At 45.5% G+C, this 17967-nt stretch overlaps 1 protein-coding gene across 5 annotated transcripts in view; it reads left to right on the forward strand.

Moving 5' to 3' along the window:
• The window catches only part of BLK (BLK proto-oncogene, Src family tyrosine kinase), a 150456-nt gene that overhangs the window by 74622 nt on the left and 57867 nt on the right, over nucleotides 1–17967 (forward strand). For 2 of the 5 annotated variants that reach the window (XM_043510099.1, XM_043510094.1), the window contains exon 2: nucleotides 3411–3616. The gene's annotated coding sequence lies outside the window, so the exon portion shown is untranslated. Of the gene's footprint in view, nucleotides 1–2762; nucleotides 3264–3295; nucleotides 3617–4098; nucleotides 4189–17967 lie in introns of those variants that run through there. The other 3 variants (XM_043510097.1, XM_043510093.1, XM_043510096.1) reach the window with 3 other exon arrangements.

A 17967-nucleotide genomic window follows, 5' to 3' on the forward strand; every position in this document is an offset into this window, starting at 1 on the left:
GACCGTAGCTCCGGGGGGCGGAGGGAGGGGGGGATATGTGGATAGAGTAAGGAGGCTGAGGCTGGGGCCACAGCTGAGAGCAGGGGCAGAGCCAAAAGTGGAGCCCTGGGCGTGGGGAGGCAGCCGGGACCCCGGGTGCGGGGCCAAGATCAGGGCCCTATGCTTAAAACGCTGCACCGGTGCAGCTGCGCTGCTGTAGTGCTTCAATGAAGATGCTGCTATTCCAATGGGAGAGCTTCTCCTGTCAGGATAGTTAATCCACCTTCGTGAAAGGCCGTATGTCAGCTTCTCCTATCAACCTAGCACTGTCTACGCTGGAGGTTAGGTCAGTATAACTGTATTGCTCAGGGGGGTGGATTTTTCACACTTTTTCCCTGAATGACGTAGTTAGATCAATGTAAGTTTATAGTGTAGACCTAGCCTTCCACTTCCTCTCTCTCTGTTCTTTCTATGACCTTCGTATCTGTGTGTTCTCTCACACTCCCATACGAAAACAATGCTCAGTCTTTAACCCAACCCATTACAGGTTTCATCCAGCTCATAACAATATTTAATAGCTTGTCTAGTTCAATACTTCAGCAAGGGGGCTTCCATCAGATCCTTTGTGAAAATGAGAAGAAAGCGGTATGGGAAAATAATTTCAGCTCATCTTTGTTATAGGATAGATGGTGGGCAGGGCAAGATGCTGTGGTTTAGGTTTTGGAAATTAAAAGAAAAGAGTGGCCAATCTGATTCCAGACCAAGAAGGATCATAAGGGCGGGAGCAGTTTAGAGGTTAGAACACAGAGCATGGAGTTAGGAGTTGTGTGTCCCATGAATGCCACTTACTAGCTGTGTGGCCTTGGGCAAATCACTTATCTCCTCCCTGCCACAGTTTCCCCATTGACAGAGGGTTAATAAATTGTTGGCACAATCCAAAATACAAGGTTGCCCAATGTTCCACGATTGTACTATGCAGGGTCATGTCCCTGGTATAACATCACTGAGCTCAATGGGGTTAGTTACCAGCTGGATTTCATCCATTTAGTTTAGGGCAGGACTATAGTGTCTCTTGCTGAGTTCTTTTATCTTGATCCTCTTCAGCTTCCGTCTGATATTTTATCAGTGGTGTAGATAGCCTCTTAGACTGGATTGCCAGGTGCTTAAATGTCAATACGCTCCGCCTCTCACAAACCACTTCGAACACAGCAATAAATCCAGAGAGCTGGGGGCCCTCCACCAAGAATGCCCTATTTCCCTAGCCCCCAAAGAGCAGGGGGGACCTTCTTGCATTTAAAGGAACAGATCAAAGAAAACAGAACATCTCCGCCACATTTCCATGGCTGCATTCCCCATAGTAGGCAGGTTTCAGGGCATATATGGCTTTCTGGATTAATACCAGTCCTCTGAATTACAAACAGCAGAGCAGTCTGGAGCACAAGTGGAACAGGTTCACTCAGGGCTGCCTTGTCCTGGGAGGGGAGGGGTCGCCATGGGGAGCACTAACTAGAGGACATACAATGATCCAGCATAGAGATGACCAAAGGAGAGTGTAAGTAAGGAGGTCATGCGACACGCACAAGTGCTTCTAAGACACTGACTTCAGTGCCCTGGCCCCAGTCCCCTGATATGGGTCAGGGTTGTGCCCCTGTCACACGGTAGGCGTCAGCATTCCAGAGAGGCCCCCTTCCATGAGAAAGAGCCGCTCTGTGTTTAGCCAGGAGACGGTGTGCTCTTAGCCAGCGTTACTACCTGGGATTGCAGGGGCAGAAAGCGGCTCAAACTATGCTCCTAGATAGCAAACCCCTTTGACAAACCCCTTTGACATCTGTGGAGAGAGGTGACAAAATTAATCATGGCCTCTACCAGCATCACCTCTGTCTCGGCTGATGAAGCTCCAGCCAGCTTGGCTTCATCCACGCCCCGTTTAAAAGCCATTAAAGTCAGAGGAAAGATTCCCTGGCTTTGCTGGGTTTTGGCTCATGCCGCGGGCGAGAGGAGGAAAGGCACCATCTGGATCCAATGAAAACAGGGGTCAGGTGTAGAGCTGAATGAAATTTTTCAATTGCCAATTTTTCTTGTTGGAAATTCAGATTTGGGACAATTGAACAGTTTCACAAATTCATGTCGATTCTGGCAAAGTGTGTAGGTCTGTAAAAACCAAAACCAAATTCAATGTTTGAAAAGATTTCAATGTTTCGTTTTGACATTTTCTAAACAAACCATTTCAATTTTTCCATTCAAAATGACTCTTGATTTCGATACTGATTTTATTTAAGAAAACTTGGAAAACTTAAATGACTCAAAATCAGACGTTTCGTTTGATCAGAAATAAATCCCTCTGCAATTTTTCTGCATTACCAGTGAACTGAAAAAATCAATTATTTGCCCAGCTCTTGTCAATAGAGGTGGGTTTCTGGGTTTGAAACCTCAATGAAGATGATTGGGTTGAAGTGTCACTTCAATATGGCACTATACAGCCCTAGATATACAATAGCCTGGGAATTCAGCTCTGTGTCCACACAGCCCCATTCATAGCAATAACACACACAGAAGTACCACAAACTAAGGGGCACAATGCCGCCATGAGCTCTGGGTGGACACACTCTTGTTCCAGCACAGAACACTGTTGACTTCCATAGAGCTCCAGGAGGGTGCACAGGGCTCTGCCCATGCAAAGCTGATTGCAATATCAAGGCCTAATTGTACAAAAGGTAGGAAAGCTCACATGACAAATGCAAATCCTCACACTCCCCAGCGATAGGGACAGACTGGGCAGAGTCTGAATTACCACCTTCTGCACGTCCCATCCCCAGCTGCTCTCTTGTCTCTCAGTCTAATCCTTACCTCATCTCTGAAATGCAGCCAGCTCTGGCATGGAACATAACAGTTATTTAAACATGCACGTCAGATGCACTGCAGTCCCAAACAGAAAGTGAACTAGAAAACAGTGCAATAACCTAGATGAATACACAGGGGGAATTTTAGTTAGGCAGGATGTATAATCATTGGCATTGGAATCTGGCCAGAGGTAAATCCTCTCTCATGTTCAATTTACCCAGTACATAGCTCAGTTCCCCCCTGGTTGGCCAGAGAGCACTTACTTGTGAGCCATTATGCAGAATCCTGAAGGCACCTAGCCGAAAAATTTCAGGGCTTGATTCTTCTCTCATTGATACACCTATCTGACACCCTTGAGCGGAGTTACATTCGAATTGCATCAGTGTGCGTTAAAGGGGGAGCCGGCACTATCTGCACCTGGGCACTGCTTTTCATATAGCCTGGTGAGTCTTTGCGGGGTGTGTGGGTGTGTGGGTAGAGCACTAATGTTCTGGTCACTGTTCTAACATTAGCTTGGCGTGCGTGGTGTGGCTGTGTTACCAGCCCCTAATTACTATAAGTGTAACAAACCAGCTAGATTTGTCATTCAGCTGCTCTCGGCAGGAAACCACTAACAGCAGTCAACTGACAGAGACAAGAAGAATTGGGGTTTCTCTCTGTGTGTGTTTTAAAAATTAAAACTTATCAAGACGGGCTTTATGTTCCTCAACACACACCCTGCAAAGGACTTTTTCACGCTGGAGGATGACTAGAAGTTAAAGAACTATGCTGTAGTCTGATCAAGAGACACACCAAGGTAATTGCCTGCTTTTCCATTAGCCCCACTTTTCCATTAGCCCCACTTTATTGTGAGGATTATTCTTTCATCGGTTACATAGTACCCCGACTACCTGCCTTATTACAAAAATATTATATGGACTAAATAACCTTTTGAGAACGCTTCCAGCCCTACGTTTCTGTGATTCTGTGCTTTGTGGGGGGTCAGATCCTCAGCTAATGTAAACTGGCACATCTCCACTGATTTTAGTGGAACGATGCTAATTCACACCACTTGAGGATCTGGCCCATTAATATTCATTGCCGAGGGGCCAGGTGGTTAAGGTATTTAGGTGCCTGAAGAGGCAGATAGGCACCTTGTGACACTTTCCAAAGTGCCCAAGGGAGTTAGACACTTATCTCCCATTTTATTGAGCAAGGTTGCTCATTATTTAATGTTGAGTTGGAAATTTGCTGGGTAGCTAACGTCAATCTGATTTATTTATCGGGGTACTATTGCAGTTAACTGTCAAAATCTGTTCTGGCAGCTTCCCTCTTGGGCATTGGCCACCTTCTTTTTCCTGAAAGAATTAAATATACTGAAATATAAAGGTACGACTAGCTGCTTCTCCGTGTCTTTTTTGTGAAATCAGGGCCCAATCCTGAAGTTAATGGGAGTTGCAGGACCAGGTGCTTAATAGATAAATTATGCTTATTGTATTGATCTCCTGAAGGACTGTGTGTGGTTTAAACCAAAGCCTTAAACCTTCATCATGGCATGATGGGCAGAGAAGACACTGTAAGAAGAGGGCACTTTTAAAGTGACCTGTCTCAGCTTTGCCTCACAGTGGGTTATGTGATTCAGTGACATTTCTCTCCTCTTGGGAAATAGTTTCCACTTTTTCTCTTTTTTTTTAAATTTAAACCCTGAACTTTGTAGCTCATTATTTAACTGGGGTAAGGCAGACAAAGGGTTCAATTTAATTGTGGATGGAGCTTCTGGGATGCTGGTGATCTCAAACAGAGTGAGCTGGGGTATAATTGCTTCACTCCCAGAAGACTTCATCACCCACACACCTGGGATCTTCTGTCTAAACATCTCTAGCTTTCAGTTGTCTGTACCTCAAATCTTCAAATTCTCTGAGGAAGAGCTCTAACTTGCAGCCCCATTACCTTATGGGTGTGTTTGATTTCAGTTGGTGTTCTGTGCATTAAGTGCATTGCATGGTTGCAATATTGAGCCCTGTGTTTGTATCTCAACCATTCATGCCATGGGCTTTGGCCCAGATTCTCAAAGATATTTAGGTTCCTAACTCCAATTGAAATCAACATACCCCTGTCCAAAATACAGAGCAGCTAGGTAATTTCAGCACCTCAATACTTTTGAGGAGCTGGCTCTTTGCCATGACACTTACAAATGAGGGGCAAATTTTTCCTATCCAATCTGCACTAGGAGTCAGGACTCCTGGGTTCTTTTACATCCATTTCTGCCACTGACTCTTTGTGCCACCTTGAACAAGCTGCTTAATCTCTCTGTGCCTCATCTGTGAAATGGGACTATTTATACTTACTTCCCAGGGTTGCTGTGAGGCTTAATCAATTACAAATCATAAAGGGCTTTGAGTTCTTCAGATCAGAGATGCAGTATACGTGAAAAGTATTATCCTGATCTGCATGGATTCCTAGTGCACACTCAACACTCCCTGTGTGCACTGACCTCTCATAGCTACTGTGTATATTGGACAGAAGTATGTTGCAATAAATTAGCAAGAAAAATGGACAGTTGCACAGAAATAAAGGCAACCTGGTTAATACTGGATCTACATTTGCAAATGCCGTGATACCAGCTGAAATAATTGCGTCAGAATATTTAATGACTTTAACAGAAGGTTTTGCATGGACTTTTGAGGGCTGCAGACCCCGGCTGGAGGGTATCTGATTGTAGCAATCACAGATTTTTAGTAGGATCCTGATGTGATTATTTCATTGCCATGACACAGTTTTCAAAATGGCTTGTTAGTGGCATCAGTTCTCATTTTATTCGGCAAAAACAAGACTTTGCTGTGCATGGGATAAGGAAGCTCAAAATCTGAGCCTCAAGACTCTAAGGGGCAAAAAAATTGAAAATATTTGGACCAAAATTCTCAACTTGAGACATCCCTAGTCTTTTCATTTTTATCTGCAGCTCCCATTGAGTTCTTCTGGAGTTGGGGGCTGCTCACCATCTCTGAAAATCAAGCCCACGGTGTCTTCAATTGAACAAAATCCCGGGCAGTTTTTTGAAAACTTGGGCCATGCCGTCCATTTCAGACAGGGATCTGGGCTCCCTTGTTTTCTACTGTGGAGCTCTTCCTTCACCCATGAGGTTTTTTTTAAGCCCCCATGGTGCTCACAAAAACGTTCCTGTTCGTAGGTCCACGGAATTCCTGGGTTTGTATTTAGCAAAGGATAGTGTAAGAAGGATGCTCCCTCCTCCAGCCCGGTACCTCATGATGGCTTTTGAAAGGTGGACAACCACTGATAAAAATCACTATGGATTTAAAAGAAGCCCAAGTAGTACAGTGATGAGCAAGGTAGGAATGCCTGGAGACTACACTGCTGCACGGTTCTTTGCAAATTGTTTAACAAAACTTCCTGGTCTTTTTCTTATTCCATTTCTCTCTCAAAATAAAAAGACACTTCAGAAGGACACTTTCCTTTTCCTTTTTTACATCTCACGAGACAGAAGAAAGGCACATTTATTGCTCAAGGATCACTTAGGCTGTGATCCTGCAGTTCACTCCGGAGTGGATCCTATTCCCCATTGACACCAATAAGGCTCTGGGCAGCCATCGGTGTCTACTTGCTTGTATAAATGTGCAAGATCAGGGTCCTAGAGCCAAATCCTGCTCCAGTTGATGGCAATACCTCCCATTCATTGACATCAGTGCTGGGCAATCAGCCCTTTATTTAATGCTCCCAGCATTTCTTGTCAATGTCTCAAATCTGTGTCCTGCTGTAGGAGCAGTAAAAATTAGAGCTAGTTAGAATGAAATGAAATTAGCATCTAAGGCAGTGGTGGGCAACCTGCGGCCCGTGAGGGCCCATCAGGGTAATCCACTGGCAGGCCGCAAGACAGTTTGTTTACATTGACGGTCAGCAGGCACGGCTGCCCTCAGCTCCCAGGGACCACGGTTCGTTGTTCCCGGCCAATGGGAGCAGCGGGAAGTGGCCTGGCCCGCAGGTTGCCCACCACTGATCTAAAGAGAAGTACATGTAACTCCCACTGCCCTTGACAAAAGATTACGATCTCTGATTATCATTATTAAGTGTGATGGAGATAGCGACCATCCCTCGACATGCAGCTCGGAGCCATGGATTAATGAATGTCCCTAAATACGGTTTGATGGGATATTAGTGGGTCACACGGTCATTATTTTTTTTAAATGAGCAGTAACATCTAACCCCCATAAACAGGAATAGCAACCCAATTCTGTACCTTTCATTCTCTGCACACAGAGGTGCCGTGCTGGAAACACAGTGCTCAACCTCCCAGCTGGCCCACTGCCTGCAATGTAAGACACAGGAGAGCTGACCAAAGAACAAAAAACAATGGTTTGGGACTGATTTCTGTGCCAACTGATGTGGGGGAAAGAACAGTGAATAACTGATTTTTCCAACATGACCATGTCATCTATATGGCTGGTTGATGAATTAAAAGCTTTATTAATGAAAAATGTATTTGCTAATTGATTAGGAAGATTCATGGACTAATCTGTTTGTATTCTTCATCCCTCTGCACTATTCCAGTTAAGGGTCCCTGTGGCTCCCCCACTACCGTGTTATTGCAGCACTAACCCATTGAGCACATGCTTACAGGCCACTCAGCACACAAAAGGCAGTCCTGCAACTTGAGACAATACCTCTCCAACTGTCGAGACCCAAACTGGGGTAATGGGCAAAATGGGGGACAACAAAATTGTTCGTGCAGGAAAGTTCAAATGCAGTAGGATTCCTTCCACCAGCGCATATAGCTCTCTCTCCAGCAATGATTACGGGTGTCTGGTGCAAATAATTTTCAACAAGAAAAATAAGGGACACTTGATTTGTGTGGAAATTTGGAGGTAATCTTGGGACAAGAGAAATGATATCCCTCAAAATAGGATACTCGGGGGGGAGTGCTTAAGAAAGGGGCCATGGGCAATAGTAAAAGCTAGATGAGATGTATGGGAAAATCAAAGACTTATCAGATATGTATGAACAGAAGGATTGAGAATAAAGCTATGCTAGATTAACAGAGAAACTTGTGTAAAAGATATATCTTAGTTTCTGTCTCGTCTCTTCTCTTTTTTCTATCATATATTTCACTGTCAGTGAATGAGAAGTACTGAAAGAGAACTGTCCATCTTCAAATGGACCACATAATAGAAATAAAACTGATTGGGAAATTGTTTTTTCCTGTGCAACTCATTTTGGAAAAAAAACCCCACTATTTTTGACAAACACTGTTTTCCAATTTTGTGGATATTTTTAGTTTAAATTTTCGGAGTTATCAATGGGGAAAAAATTAGTTTTTGGTAAACACTGAAAATATTTTGGTTTTGATTGAAAACCAGAAAACAAAATCTGTGGAAATGGACGTTTCACAAAAATTTTACTTTGTCAAAAAAAAGTTTTGATAAAGTTTTTTTTTATTAGTTCTTAATAATAGAAGAGAACAGTAATAGCCAGAGTGTCTTGAATTTACAAGATAGGTTTAAGTGAAGCAGAGCTAGATGCTGGAAATTCTGGGCCTGATATGAACTGTGCATTACTCGACTTTTATGCCTGTGTAAATCCACTGATACAGCACCACTGACGTTAATGGGAGTTTTGATATTGACCTCAAAGGGAGAAGGATCAAGACCTAAGAGATGTTTCCATGGTAAATAAGATAAATTTACAATACCATAAAACTGGAATAGCCCCATGGGGAATCAGGCTTATAGTCTGCATTACTTTGCTGTAAATAAGTGAATTTCGATAGCACACAACCTTGGGCCCTGGTCTCATCCCTTGTACACCCAGACTCCTCACTGATTTCAGTAGGATGTTGCTGATGTCAAGATTGCAGGGTCTGCCCCTAATTTGGTTCAGTGTCTTTCATGTAAATTGAATCCTGATAAGAGAAATAATTAAATGACATTTAGATGAGGAATAATAGCAGAGGGAGAGAGAAACAAAGAATTCTGGGCAAGGGAGATACATATGTTCAGTTGAGAATTAGAAAGGTGGTGACTTGTGGGAACAGACAGAGAAAAGCATTCCAAGGACCTTAGAAATTTCCTTACTTAGATCCTGCCAAGTCACTGATCCTAGTTGAGAGGGAAATGTTAATCTGATTGAGACTTTGATATATTTCTTGATCCCATTAAAACTGTTCAGGAACCAATTTATTTTTTGGAAGTGATCTGATCTGATTCCATTTAAATGATCATCTCTTGTGTGGGAATATCAAATGGAGACTTGAAGAGGAAAAACAAATTCCTGATTGGTCTTTTCATATGAACATAATTGCCTAACTCATTCAACCCTGTCTCAGCTGCCTTTTCCTCAGGTATAGCAAAAATACTACGGCTGTAAGGCCAGTCCTTAGCACCTTATGAGTCAGATCCTCAGCTGGCCTAAATCAGCATAGCTCCATTAACTTCAGTGGAGCTGAGATGATCTATACCAGCTGAGCATCTGGCCTCCTCTATATTCAGGTTTACCTTAAGATGATGGGAACTACTGATGAGTCTAGCCCCAAACACCGGAACTGAACACACCAAAACTTTGGGGAAGCTTGGATTCAGTTCTGAGTTTCACAAGTCAGGTTCCTCCCTAGATACAGCCCAGCGTGACCTGGTAAACTCGCATGGTCCTCCTAGAGCTGTGGGAGGGAAAACCGCAATGCTTGTGAGGAAAAAATCATTAGTTAAGTCCTCAGCTGGGTCTAAATGGCCCAGCTCACATAAAGTGGCACGGTTTGGCGGATTATGCCAATTTACATCCGCTGAAAATCTAGCTGCAGTTTTTGTGCAGCCAGAAAAAAGGTGATTGAGGGGGAGGGAGGGTAAAAAACCCTCTTACATCATTTTCACAGAAAAAGTGAGACATCATCATTGCCACAGAAAGCATCCCCTCTCCCCTGCCCTGCCCCATATCTGAGGAAAATTTCCATATACGGTTTCCAAAATTGTCTACAGCTCCCATATACCCGAAACTCCCTCCCAGTTCATATTGGCTAGCCACTATCCTCTCTTCAGTCAACCCCCTCCTCGGAGCTCCTTTCTTCTGCGACATCCACAAGAAGTGAGTCAATAATAAGTCATCATCATAAGTCATTTAAAAAAATACTTTGTCGGGCCATCTAGAAGTGCGTGTGACCGAACGGAACAACCCTGTCACCGTGTTTCTATAGACCTGCGGATGATGACGCAAAGAGACGGATGCGTAAATAATGAGGAGAACAGGGCACTCAGCATTGCAATAGGGATAGCTTGGTAAGCTGGGTCCATTCGAACAAAATGAGTTTTAGTACATGCAATTAGACATGTAGGAACAAAGAACACCGGGCCAAGCCTCCAGAATTGGGGACAGTATCCTGGAAAGCACTGACTGAAAAGGAGTTGGGGTCATAGTGGGCAAACCATTGCCAGCGCAATGCTGTAGCAAATGGGGCTAGTGTGATCCTGGGATGTATAAGCAGGGGAGTAGCGAGTAGAGCTGATTTTTTTGGTTTGCTGGCAGTGCCAGGAAAAAAAATGTTTTGGTTTGGCCCGACGTGAAACTGAAATTTTTCGGAATTTTCAGCAAATCAGAAAAGTCACCAAACATTTCCTTTTGGATCAACAGAAATGTGGCAGTGCCTTGAAATGAAACGTTTCATTGAATTTCTGTGCAGCTTTTTTTTAAATAAAAGCAAAGGAAATGATGGGCTAGGTTCACCAAGTTTCAGAGTAGCAGCCGTGTTAGTCTGTATTCGCAAAAAAAAAAAGGAGTACTTGTGGCACCTTAGAGACTAACAAATTTATTTGAGCATAAGCTTTTATGAGCTACATGCATCCGATGAAGTGAGCTGTAACTCATGAAAGCTTATGCTCAAATAAATTTGTTAGTCTCTAAGGTGCCATAAGTACGCCTTTTCTTTTTTAGGTTCACCAAGCGGCTGGAAGGGGAGGTGGGGCCATGATTGTCCCCTTTTTCAGGCAGGGGCCCAGAGGTTAAGGCACTCACCTGGCATGTGGGGTACTTGAACCCAGGGTTCCCTCTCAAAGGCTGTGGAGTGCCCTAACAACAGGCTATGGCTAGACTTGGCAGAATTCCATTTTTAATCTTTCCTAATTTCGATGGATGCTGATGTTTATTTTTAATCCTTTTTTCTGCTTTGATCTATTTAAATGTTCACAGTCGCAAGAAATTATGGGAGGTCAGACAATGGTGGGGTGTCAGACCATCATTATTCATTGATAATAGATACTAAGGTTCAAAAAGTTGCAGCTTAGAGCCATGAAAACACGAATTGTCAACATCACATGTCAACATCTACAAAGTCAATGTCCTTCGATCGATCTCTAATGAAAGTCCTTAAGCAGCATTTTCCTTATTTTGCCTAATCTGTACATTTTGATAATCGACTGGAAATACTTTTTCATCTGTTGGGGTGTATGTGATGAGATCAACATCTATCGACATTGACTGATAAAAATCTCATCTTTCCAAACCTCGCTATCAGGTATCCGGGTGTGGGACTATTTCAGTTTCTCCTGTTGACGCTGTTTCATTTCGTATAAAATACCCGAATAGTCACTGGGCCAGAGATGTGAGTCCCAAGTCCATGCTCCAATGATTATTTAATTATTTATGGGATGGGGTAACTAGGTGAAACTTAATGGGCTGTGATACACAAGAGGTCACATTGGATGATCTAATTGGCTCTTCTGACCTTAAATTCTGCTCATCATCTTCCTATACCCTACCCATTCCCTCCATGTTGCATGGAGTCTACAGTTGAATTGTCTGCCGATCACAGCAGGCCAGGAGGTTGCGACCCTTTCTTTCCAACACAGACCTCATTGCTATGATTCATGCCTGTGTCACCACCAAGGATGATTGCCATGTGCTCTGCTTCGGGCTACATCCCTACATCCATTCGGAAGCTGAAGTTGGGGCAGAATGAGACAGCCTGCTTGCTAAACGGGATCTCTTGCCATGAGCTGGGCACGCTGGCTGCCTGCAGGACTCAGGCTGGAGTTTAAGGTGTTGGTACCAAGTACCAGCCCTTAAAGCACTAAATAACCTGGGCCATAACAAGAGACACTGCCTCTCTCTTTGAGAGTTCTCCCCATACATGAGACCAGTAGAGGCACCCAAGTTGGAGTTCCCCTGGTTATAAGAGAGGCAGCTGTAGGCTGTCATTCTCTGTGAGGGCCCTGGAACTCCCTCCTGCCTGTCCTGAAATAGCCTCAGTCTAGCTTGTTGGGAGGAGGTGTTCCCTGAGGAGTAAGATTTATTACTATTAATATGACAGCAGCCCCAGAAGCCACAACCAAGATCAGGGCCCCTTTATGCTCTGCCATGTACAATCATCAGAAGCGGCACTCTCTACTCTAAACAGACCAAGCGTGAGAGGTGAGACAGAGGTGTTGAAATTACTTAACATGTCCAAGATCCCCCAGGGACAGTTAGGCAGAGGACCCAGCACTCCTGACTCTGATGTGAGTGGTCTTGCCACTAGACCATGCTGCATTCATGACCGCTTTTCTCTAGCACCCCATGTTCTCGCAGCCTTCTAGCAGTGGGAGCTCTTAAAATATTTCTGCTCGCTTGAGAGGTTTTTGCCAGTTCCAGTGGGTTTTCTCATTTTAAGTATAGAGAGCTTGTCTCAAAACGGAAGAAAGCTTTTGAGTGGACTTTCAACTCATTTCCCAGACCTACTGAGAGGACTTGGGTTGATACTAGACTATTTATACCTCTCAGCTGTATCTAGTCACAGCGACTCTGTCCTACCTAAGCAGTGGAGAATAAGTTCTGAACAAGCAACTTCCCTTTTCATAGGAGTAGGAAGTGAAGCTGTGGTGAGAGCAGAGAGCTCAGGCGCTTTCTCTGGCTGTGGAGGAGACCCAGCCTCACCCCCGCCCTGGGTGAATCTTGTCTTGTGTTCAAGTGAAGCACCTTTTGTTGGTTTATCCTGAAACTGCATTCCAGGCTTCAGCTAAGTGGAACCGATAAAATGAAAGTTCAGGAGGAAGAAGTTCAGCAAATGCCTACCCGCAGGGCTTCCTCCTTTAGCTGTCTCCTGGGCATGCAAACATCATGGTGTTAATGTTAAACCATGAGGGTAATTAACCACTGGGACAATTTACCAAGGGTCATGGTGGATTCTCCTCAGTTGGAATCCTATGGCCTGTGTTATACAGGAGGTCAGACTAGATTACTACAATGGTCCCTTCTGGCCGTGGGATCTATGAAACATTTGAGCCTGTACATGGCTGTGCTTGGGGAAACGCCCGCTACATCGGGGTCAATGAGGCCCCAGGGAGCCCTCAGGCATCCACCCACATGTGGTCAGTTGCAGAAACAGGGCCATACTTTCCATGAGTGTTAGTAAAAGTAACACACTCGTGGGGGGATTAGCCCACCTGGGCCCCATCCTGCAACTGCATCCAGAGCAGACCTTTGTGCCCATGCAGAGCCCCATTGACTTCCGCGGGTTTCCCCATGGGAAGGGGTCCACCCACGCAGAGCTCGTTGCAGAATCAATGCCTCAGTGACTTGCATAGATAGAATTTTTGTGAAGGACCTGATGAAAACTGACACCTCCTTCCTTTTATACTGTCTCATAATCCAGGAACCGGGGTTGCTCCGTTAAAAGGAAACAGTTCTTTATGCAGCCTATAGGCAAAGCCCCAGCAGGTTTTATTAAATAATCGTAACAGCTACTTCTTATAGAGTGCTTTTCATCAGAACACCTCAAAGTGGTAAATGTCATTGTCAAATTTAACAGAAGGGTAAACCAAGGCACAGAGAGGGGAAATGACTTATCTGAGATCGCCCAGCTGGCCAATGGCAGAGCTGGGAATAGAACAGAGGTCTTCTGAGCACCACTTCTGTGCGTTATCCCCTAGGACATACTGCCTCCCCGAATACTGTGGCTGAATTAATTTATGGCTAATTAGAGCTGGTCGACATTTTTGGAACAAATTTTCATTGAAAATGGTCTTTTTATCAAAAAGTGCAAATTATTGCAAAATCAACTTAGTATAACCAAGTTAATGTTTTCCCCCCAAATGTTTTGTTTTTCAACATTTTTCTGTGGAAAGTTTTGCCGAAAAAGATCAGCCCGTTTCTTTACTTCCAAATATATTTTCATTGAGTTGTTTGGGTTTTCATGCAATGGAAACACAGTTACTCAACTCTCCACGACAAAGAGGAAGAAAATCTAAAATAGGTGCAGTGAGCATCAGATGCTCTAAAAAAAAAGGTGCAACACCCAATCTGGAGTCTCCGCTGACTTCACTGAACCTTTGGGCTTAGTAAGGACTTCATGGGTTGGCTCAATGGGCAGGGAAGGAGGGTAGGAATTAGGGTTGTCTGCTCTAAAAATGCACCCTCTATGGCTGCCCTCGGGGGACAGAGTGGGAGGGTGGAGTACAGCAGTCTTTAACCCCCATCAATTCACCTCTTCCCCCAACTTGCAGAATCCTAGGGCTTGGTGCATGATTTTGCCAAGGTCTTTATTCCCTGGATAACTGGACACTTGATTTTTATTATCCCAGCAGACAGCAAAACCCGGGAAGGGGCAACAGTTTGCAAAGCTGCCTCTCAAATCATCTTCTCTCCCCTCTTGCTGGATGTGCACAGAAGAGGGGGGCTGCAGGAAGGGTGTTCTTCTTGGCATTCATACCCTTCCCCAGGTTTGAGATAACTTAGGCCTTCAGGGCAGGCGTCAGGCCCAGCTATTTGCTTAGCCCTTGTGGGTGCAGGGACCAAGGTGGTTTGTTTGGGGGAAGATGGAGCATATATAGCAGCTGTCAGGGAATGGTGGCTGGGTGGGTCTGGTTGTGTTGTCCAAGTCGTTGTTTGGGACTGATGGTGTTGCACAGGATTTGTCAAAGCGCTTAGGGCCCAGGATGGGGGATTTCTGCCCACGCGAAAGGACCAGAACCTTCACTGATGTAAACTGGTGCAGCTCCATGGATGGTGATTTACTCCAGCTGAGAGTCTGGCCCCAAGGGGCCTGGCAGGACATGGCGCTTTGAACTTCTGGGTTCTTTCAAGCCAGGTCCTTTTATTGCCACTCTGGGGAGGTGGCAAACGGCATCTACAGTCCTTTGTCTCCTTATGCCTGGTAGACACTTTCCACTCCTAAAGAGAACTCCTCTGAGTTGTTGGGTCCTGCTGTGTCTTTGTTTGCCTTGTTTGTGAGCCCTTTGGGACTGGGGAGGTGGTGTCACGCACTGTGGGGTAAATTGTGGCTGCCCCTGAATGGATATGCCAGGATGGACAGGTACTCTTCCCCATCCCAACATCTCAGTAAAAGAGGCAGCCAGAACTCACTACACCCCTGAGCCAGCCGCTACACCTGGGAGTCATCCTTGTCCAAAGGGGGTGTGGCCAGACAATAGGGGGCATGGCCAAGGCACTGAACCACATAGCCCACCTGCTGGCTTGCAAAGATAGGCATGGACAAGAGCAGACATTGCTGTTTACCTTAAGCCAGGGGTTCTCAAACTGGGGGTCAGGACCCCTCAGGGGATCGTGAAGTTATTACATGGGGGGGTCGCAAGTTGTCAGCCTCCACCCCAAACCCTGCTTTCCCTCCAGCATTTATAATGGTGTTAAATATATTAAAAAGTGTTTTTAATTTATAAGGGGGTCACACTCAGAGACTTGCTGTGGGAAAGGGGTCACCAGTACAAAAGTTTGAGAACCACTGCCTTAAGCAATGCAAATACTGACCCCTGGGGCATTCTGCTTGTATCTCCCCCTCTGCTGGGGCATTTCCCCCTCCCCCTCCCTCCATCCCCCACACAGCCGCATAGAGCAGGGCAAATGCACAATCTAGCCCTTTGTTTGGAAAGCACAGAGTAAATTCCCAGTACGAAATGAATTGATGATGTTAATTAGTAATAAATAGATGATAAAAAATAAAACCTACATCCCTGGAGGTACAATCTAGAGTAAATAAATCTCCAAGGACCAGCTGAGCTTGCCTGTGAAAAGACTCTTACTGCTCAGCAAAGCAGCTGGCAGGATTCAGCCAGTTGCTGTTCTCTGTGAAATCAGCAATTTTTCCTGCAGACAGGGGTTTTAATAACCAAACAACCACCCCGGCGGCAAAAAGAGTTTTTTCTACTTCTGGAGAGAAAGAGTTTATTTTCCCCTCCCTTCTCATAAAGCTTTTGCATCTGCTCAGACTGGAGCCCCTAACCCCCCGAACATGCGGTCTATCATCCCAGCCGGCTTCCTGCTAGAAGGCACCACCTTTTGAACCAGGCTTTAATGAACCAGTGGATCTGTTTTTTGCTTGGCAGAGATTCCAAATTAACCCAAATCACAGTTACTCCATTCATGCACTTGGAGCACAGGTTAAGGTGGCTTTGAAGCATTATTTTTCTCCCTCGTTTATGGATCCACGCAGGAGCCTGTCCGGCCCCAGGTGTAAATCAGAGAAGCTTCTGGGCTGCTCCGACTGACCCACTGCTTCTCATGGAGCCTGGGAGGCAGGGAATAGCCCTAGTGTGGTGCATTCAGCCAGACCCCTGATCTGCCCCAGAATTGGGAACAGGGGCACCACAGAGCCCTCCTTATGCCAGCTCTACCCTCTGCGCAGGGGGGCTCAGTTCTACCTTCTTGTGGCATATCTACAGAGTCAAGCCAAAGTTCCCCCCATCCAATGGCTCACTGGGCTGACCCAGTTAAGCCACATCAGTTTTATACGGTGCACAACGGTGTGATGTGGTCGGCATCACGTCTGCCCGTCCTTGACTGCCTGAACCCAGTACCCATTCTGCAGCTGGGGGAACCAGAGCCAGCCTTTCAGTGTGAAATCGAGCAAGACTCAAACCCACAACCTTTAGGACTGTGATCAAGCACCTCAGTGACTCAGCCCCCAAGAGGCAGTATAGTTATGCTGTAATGTAAACCCAGGTGTGGGGGACCTGGGCTTGTGGACTCGGTGTTTCCAAGCCTATGCTTGAGTGTCTACACTGCCCTGAAAAGCTGGGTTTACCATTGCTGGACCTGGGTCCCACAGCTGTGCTAGAGTGTCTGTACTGCACCACACAGACCTTCTGACTCAGGTCTGCAGTTCGACCTGGATCCACACTGCAAAATGACAGGGCTTGGACCGGAGTCACAGCAGGAGTCAGGGTCTGGCCCGCCCACCTCACAGAGTTATGGGATCCAGCTCCTGAGAGCTCACTGACCCGTGTCAGACTGATCTTTGTGTGGAGCAAAAGGGGGCTTGTGCCCAAAGCTGAGTCAGAGCCCGGGCTTAATATGAAATGTCGACACTCACTTTACGAGCCCTGGCACTGCCAGAATGACATAAAGGGGCCTACATGAAACTGCAGATCAGGCCCAATATCTTTATATGGCAAAAGGGAGATTGGATAGGATCAGAGCATCACTGATAGGATAGTACCAGTTCTCATGCTGGCTAGCACGTATGTTCACATCTGCAGCACATGCTAGCTGGGGGCTCACCCTGCTCCTTTGCAAAGGACCAAGCAGTCGTGCTCTGGGCTATCCTGCACGAGCAGGACAGCACCGCTCCATTTGCCCTGTACCCAGCCTGGCTCCTACCAGTCGCGGGAGCAATTGGCTTGAGGAGCCACCATTAACGGTGACGAACTGGCAGCTTTTTTGAAGACATCTAGCAGAGCTGGAGCCCTGTTTAGAACTAATTCCCCATTCCCAAACATCCTAAGGGCTCCTGTAAAACCAGGGATGGATTTCCCCAGGCTACCCCCCAAGAACATTTGCTGGCCAATATTGCAGCATTAGGAAAGCAAAGCAGATGCCAATGCCTGTGAGATGGGAAAGTTTAAATTAGGCCCTGACCACACCAGCCACTGCATCCTGCTACAGGAAGATAGTCACGCACTCCACCTTCTCTGCCTGAGATAGACCTTGTATCTGATGGGGACTGTTTATAGTACAGTACGATTGCATTATCTTACATCTCTTTCTTGCCTTAACTTAGGTAACTAATCATTTAGCAACTCAAAAAAACAGCAAGGGAATGGAAGCCAGTTACGTTATATGTGAATATCTGTAAATAAGTAGGGTTTTCTTTTTCAGAGGCAGAGGATAAAAATATAGGGCAGGATTCCCCAGTATGCTGCAGCTACTTTGCACTGCTCTAGTGATACAATGCCTCCCTGG

The sequence above is a fragment of the Dermochelys coriacea genome, chromosome 3, assembly GCF_009764565.3.
Source record: "Dermochelys coriacea isolate rDerCor1 chromosome 3, rDerCor1.pri.v4, whole genome shotgun sequence".
NCBI classification, from domain to species: domain Eukaryota; kingdom Metazoa; phylum Chordata; order Testudines; family Dermochelyidae; genus Dermochelys; species Dermochelys coriacea.